Source organism: Pan paniscus, chromosome 14 (genome assembly GCF_029289425.2).
Source record: "Pan paniscus chromosome 14, NHGRI_mPanPan1-v2.0_pri, whole genome shotgun sequence".
NCBI classification, from domain to species: Eukaryota; Metazoa; Chordata; class Mammalia; order Primates; family Hominidae; genus Pan; species Pan paniscus.
In genome coordinates, this window is record NC_073263.2 from 79,488,470 (window position 1) to 79,495,445 (window position 6,976).

Below are 6,976 nucleotides of genomic sequence, written 5' to 3' on the forward strand. Positions count from 1 at the left end.
ATGTTCCGCCGCTGTGATATTTAAGGTTGGTTTGTGGGCGCTGCTCTTTGCTCTGCTTCATTTTGCCCTGAAGTTTCATTTCAAGCCAACATTAACCCCAACACGGAACAGCTCGATCTTTTCTTCCCAGGCCCTCTCACTGCCCCGAGAGAGGATTACAAGCACTCCTCATTTTCCCCAGTACAGCTCTTCTCCTCTCTTCCTGCCACAGTATCGGTGTTAGGCAATCTCAGGCATTTTTATACTGTACCTATGACAGACTTGATGCTTATCGGAGACACGAAAATAATCAGAAAGCTGCCATGCAAATTCAACATGATATTTATTTACCAGGTAGAGCAATACAATAAGATCTTTCTATCCATTCTTGAGCTCCATGTTTACAGCAGAGAGGAAAATAACAGCGACTGGTAGTTTTGCCCAGAGATTGTATAAAAGAGGTCAGGAAGTCAGGCTTGGAGATGCACTGGAGAGTACTGTGCCGTCCTCCAATCAGCAAAATCCCTACTGGATCTGTGAAACTTCAAACCCAGAAGCACCCATTCCATGTAGCAGTTTCACCCAGAGACAAGAGGCTCGTTTTTTGCTTCATGTTAGTTAGTGGAATAGATGGGACAAGAACCTTGGATTTTTGGCTCTTAGGCAATGCTTTCTGGGACAGTGGAAGTAGAAAATCAATTTCTATTTAAAAAGGTGAACTTTAAGTGTGAAATATGGTTAGGAACATGGCTACGGAGTAAGGCTAAAGGAATGAGAAATATGGTCTAGGGTTGTGAGTGCTAATTCCAAATCTGGCTATTTTGAATTGCAGTCCTTATCCTCCCTGTCTCGTAAGAACGAGGTCAACATTCAATTGCTGAGCCAAGTAACAATATACAATGTTGTCTGAATAAGGAATTATATGGAAGCTTTGGAATATGAATATTTTGCTTAGTTGACTCCACCCAGTGTTGGATCTGCCCTTCCTATACAAGCTTTGTTGGGTTCATGCCTATGGCTCCTGTGGGGTGACTTTTCTCTCTCCCCACTGGCCTTCTCATCATCTCCATCTCCATTCAAATTTCCTCCACTGAGTCCTGGAAGTCTGCTGTAATCCTCACTGAGGTCTCTCTCTTTACTTTTCTTGTAGCACTTTTGGACTGTTAACCACAACTTAGCAAGCACTTGATCACATAAGAGACATCTATGGGCCACTATTGATTTCATGTGACTTAATTTCTTTTACAGGACAGGGACTTGAATGAGTTATATGTTCTTTCTGCACCATCCCACTACCTGCCACAAAATGAGCTTAAGAAATATTTTTTATAAATTGATAATGATATTTTAAAGTATTTAATTATACTTTATTAACTGGTCATTGGGCTCAAGAATAAGGCCAAACAATTTTAAGGTAAATATACACATTCCTCATTTGGAATTTAAAACACAGTATCAGCTACTCCTTACAGGGTCTACTCCTTACAGGCACCTTTTCACAGTACCTCATTGATTCCCTGATGTTTGTCTTCCAGCTCGGTATTATTTTCTATGATGTTATAGGTAGTGAAACTGAGTCTCAGTAATTCACTTAAGGTCATGTGGCTAGTTAGTTGTGGGACCAGGATTTGGAGCTAGGATTTGAATGCATGTCTATCTGGTTACACAGACTATGCTTTTTATTATTGTAATTGCAGAAAGCCTAAGCAAATTTTTTTCTTATTTTGGGGAAACAGTGTTCTAGACATCAGTAATATGCAATTGAAGTTTAACCTTAAATATTTCACCTTAACATTTAAAGACAACTATGTGAAATGTAAAGAATTGTTCATTGATCTTCATGAATGACTGGGTGTCAGTTTCCCCTTTTGTAAAATGGAAGAAAAGGATTAAAGTTACTTCTTGCTCCAATAAATCAGTCCGACTGACAAACTGCCTCTGTAGGAGTGTCTTAAAGTGCAGAAAAGTGGAAACAGATTCTAGGCCAATTTTTTTTTTAATGTTACTTTCATTACTCATGCCTTGAGCAGTACTGCTATGGATACAGTTTTTTTTTTCATCTTATTACTTAAAATCTGTTATCGATAAATTTTATTTATGAATTCACTAGTAACTAACTACTATGTAAATTTGACTTCTATATATGAGCAAAAAGTTGTATCAAATTTTAAGAATTCCTACCTGCAAACTTGTGAACTAATTTTGCATTTATGAGAGTTTTTTTTTTTTTTTGGCTAGGTAAATGTGGAGTCTTTTACAAAGTTGCTTATTTTAAACGTTTATGAAGTGTCTAGGAAATCTATCAAAATTCCAGATTGGCTAAGATCACTTCTCAAAGTTAGAAAGTTGATGATAGGCAATGTCCCAGTATCTCCTTTAAATGCTTTATCTAGAAGTTCCTGAAGACAGGGTTTAATGCGATTCGGAATTTATTTCTCAAAGAGGTTTGCCATGGGGAGCATTCCCAAAATAAACCTTTTCCCCTGGTGACAGAACAAAGAAAAGCCCTTTTAGCCACACAAAAAAGTTAGTACTTTCATGTAATCCTCTTGAAATGAATGTGCCCTCAAAACCTACCTTGAACTCTCTAAATCATGAATGCTGAGAGACAAGGTGTGTGAAAAACACAGAAAGAGTTGGTTCAATTGGTTCTCCACATATTCCTCTGGGACCAGATTCAATGATCAAATAGTGGTTGAAGTAAGAGAATAAAAAAGTTTTAAAGTGACTGCAAAAGTCAATAGCAAACAGCATGAGAATTTCTATTTCTTGAATTTTCTTTTCTATTAAGTGACTGTAGCTATCTGGATCCATGATAAATAATTTTTTTAAATTAAGTATAATGTATGTACAGTGAAATGGACAGGGCTTAACTGCAGCTTGAAGAGTTTTGCCAAACGTTTGCAATTCTGTGACCCATACCTAAGGGGCTCTTTGAAAATTCATTTATTCTTTAAAAGTGGTAAAATTTGAATATTTTAGATTTGGACGCTATTCCTGTTAAAACGCTCATTAAGACACTATTTCTGCTTTATCAACTTATCTGATACATCTTATCAGCTTCTATAACTAAAATGTCACTCATAAATTAGAGGTGTGATTAAATGAGAGAATCTGACATTTGAAACGTTATCAATAATTGCTTGATGGTGCCAAATTACACTTCATTCCCTGATGTAATTAAAATTTGATAGGTTTAATGTAACTAGAAATAAGACTTCATTAATTCTTTTCTGCGTATAGAAAATATGAGAAACAGACAGGATACACTCTTTTTTTCTGAGAAAAGCAACATAGTTCAGCTATTTTAGGCTATGGTGTACTTTAATTAAAATTAGACAATAATTTGCTTTCCTGCTTATAACTTAAGTAATTTTTATATTCCTTTCTTTGACATATTTTTTTTCACCAATCTCAGTAAAACAAAAAATGAGTGTAACCTGGTCTACAAACTTCTTAAAACTGTTCACAGAACTTTTGTAACAACTTTGAAAAGATATTAGAAATTCCAGTCTAAGAAGGCAGTCGGACCTGTGCCATCTTGGTTTGTCAATGCACACTGTATTTATTAAATTATTCTTAGGCCACTCAGTAATGGAGAAAACACTACCATTACTGTATGTCAGCACAGTCTTATCATGTGTAATGCACTCTTTGGGGAGTTGTTATTTCGTATGGAATATAATTTATAATGAGTTTATGTATTTTCTGTGACTCTAATTGTTTTCTTTAATTTTTACCTTTCCTTGTTTCCATTCTTTTGATACCTGAATGAAGTGTCCAAAGAGATGTGAAATAGTCAAAATAGGTTAGAAAGCAAAAAGAAAGAGAAACTTGGATCTTTAGCTATTTACTGGTAAATAAAAGAGAGGTACTTTTTTTTTTTTTAAAGAAAGTAAAAGTTATTTGTAGTACAGAACAGAATGTGCTAGGAGAGGCCAAAAAGGAGAATTCCCACAGCAGGCTTTTTTTTTTCTTCTTTTGTTTTTAACAACTGTACTTAATCAATTAGATATTTTAAATTTCATTTCTGCTAATTATTAAGCTCTGGTAATGGAAATACCTTTTAATCAAAATCTGCCAAAATCTGTAAAAAGTTTCCGATTATGCTTTGAGATTTAATTGTAGGGGAATAGAACTATTTGTATGAAAATTTAAAGGGAAACAATGATTTTACTGAGTGTTTATTTACTATACATTAGATGAACAATTTAACTTTCAGGCCAAGAGTCATGGCATGCTTTTGTCAAAGCGAGGGATCATCTGGGGCTTGCAAAGCCATGCCAATTTCATAAGGCGATTTTTGCTTATCTCTTCTAGTGATGCATGTATAGCAAATTGCTTCTTCTCTTTTGGGCCCTGCTAGAAAGAACAATTATTGCTATCCGTGGAGCAAGTGATTCTGAAATGGCTTTACCAGCTGTGAATTATCCAAAGAAAATTACTCACAGAATCTCATGGGAAATGCACAGGCGACTTACTTCTTATGAGGGCAGCAGATAATGCAAAGCTGGCATTTGAGGGGGACATGGCCAAGGTAACAGGTGCCAAGTACCCTGCAGAGAGGTAGGCAGAATATAGAAATAGGAAATCCAAGAAGCGGTTAATTCCTTGAGTATCTTTTAATGTGGTAAAAAAAAAACACATAATATAAAATTTAACATATTAACCATTTTTTAAGTGTACACTTCAATTGTGCTAAATACATCTATATTGTTGTGTAACAGATCTCTGTAACTTTTTCATCTTGCAAATTTGAAATTTTCTATTAAAGAATGATATGGTTTGGTTCTGTGTCCCCACTCAAATCTCATCTCCCATAATTCCCATGTATTGTGGGAGGGACCCAGTGAGAGATGATTGAGTTATGGGGGCAGGTCTTTCCTGTGCTGTTCTCATGATAGTGAATGGGTCTCACGAGATCTGATGGTTTTAAAAACGGGAGTTGTCCTGTACAAGCTCCCTTTTGCCTGCTGCCATCCACCTAAGATGTGACTTGCTCCTTCTTGCCTTCCACCATGATTGTGAGGTCTCCCCAGCTATGTGGCGCTGTAAGTCCAATAAACTTCTTTCTTTTGTAAATTACCCTATCTCAGATATATGTTTATCAGCAGCCTGAAAACGGACTAACACAAAGAACAACTCCCCATTTCTTCCTCCACCAAATACCTAGCAACCACCATTTTAATTTCTGTTTCTATGAATTTGACTACTTTAGAAATCTCATACAAATGAAGTCATACTGTACTTGACCTTTTGGGACTGGCTTGTTTTATTTAGCTTAATGTCCTCAAGGTTCATCAATGGTGTAGCATATGACAGGCTAAATTATATTATTTTTAAGGCTAAATAATATCCCACTGTTTGTATATGCCACATTTATCATAAGTCTGCAAATACCTCTTTTAATTCTTTTCTCTATAGATCCAGAAGTGGGATTGCTGAATCATATGGCAGTTCTATTTTTTAATAGAGGTATTTGCAGACTCATGATCATGGCAGCACCATTCACAACAACCAATAGGTGGAAACAGCCCAAACTTTATGCATGGATGAATGCACAAATAAATGGCTAAAAGGGGCCAACATGCAGCTCAGGCTGTGCCTTCAGAAGGTGGAAGCCCTAAGCCTTGGCACCTTCCATGTGGTATTGAGCCTGCAGGTGCACAGAAGTCAAGAATTGAGGCTTGGGAAATCTCTGCCTAGATTTCAGAAGACGTGTGGAAACGCCTGGATGCCCAGGCAAAAGTTTGCTGCAGGGGAAATGCCCTCATGGAGAACCTCGGCTAGGGCAGTGTAGAAGGGAAATGTAGGGTCGGAGCCCCCATACAGAGTCCCTACTGGGGCACCGCCTAGTGGAGCTGTCAGAAGACGGCCACCGTCCTCCAGACCCCAGAGTGGTAGATCTACCGACATCTTGCACCGTGCGCCTGGAAAAGACGCAGACACTCAATGCCGGCCCACGAAAGCAGCCAGAGGCGAGGCTGTACCCTGCAAAGCCACAGGGGCAGAGCTGTCCAAGACCATGGGAACCCACCTCTCGCCTCAGCATGACCCAGATGCGAGCTATGGCATCAAAAGAGATCATTTTGGAGCTTTAAGATTTGACTGCCCTTTTGGATTTCAGACTTGCATGGGGCCGGAAGCCCCTTTGTTTTGGTCAATTTCTCCCATTTGGAATGGCTGTATTTACCCAATGCCTTTACCCACATTGTATCTGGGAAATAACTAGCTTGCTGCACACAGCATGGGGACCCTGGGACATTTTCCCCATGGTCTTCGGGATTAACATTAGGATCCTTGCTACTTATGTCAATTTCTGTAGCCGGCTTGAATGTATCCTCAAAAAATGGAGGAGAAAGAAAATGGGTTTTTCTTTTCTATTGCATCGTCAGGCTGCAAATTTTCTAAACTTTTATGCTGTGTTTCACTTTTAAAATGGAATGCTTTTAACAGCACCCAAGTCACCTTTTGAATGCTTTGCTGCTTAGAAATTTCTTCCACCAGATACCCTAAATCACCTCTCTCAAGTTCAAGTTCCACCTATCTCTAGGGCAGGGCAAAATGCTGCCAGTCTCTTTGCTAAAATATAATGAGAGTCACCTTTGCTCCAGTTCCCAACAAGTTCCTCATCTCCATCTGAGACCACCTCAGCCTGGACCTTATTATTCATATCACTATCAGCATTTTTGTCAAAGCCATTCGACAAGTCTCTAGGAAGTTCCAAATTTTCCCACATTTTCCTGTCTTCTTCTGAGCCCTCTGAACTCTTCCACCTCTGCCTGTTATCCAGTTCCAAAGTTACTTCACATTTTTGGGTATTTTTTCAGCAATGCCCCACTCGGCTGTTACCAATTTACTGTATTAGTCCATTTTCATGCTGCTGATAAAGATATACTGAGACTGGGAAGGAAAAGAGGTTTAATTGGACTTAAAGTTCTACATGGCTGGGGAAGCCTCAGAATCAGGGCAGGAGGCGAAAGACACTTCTTACATG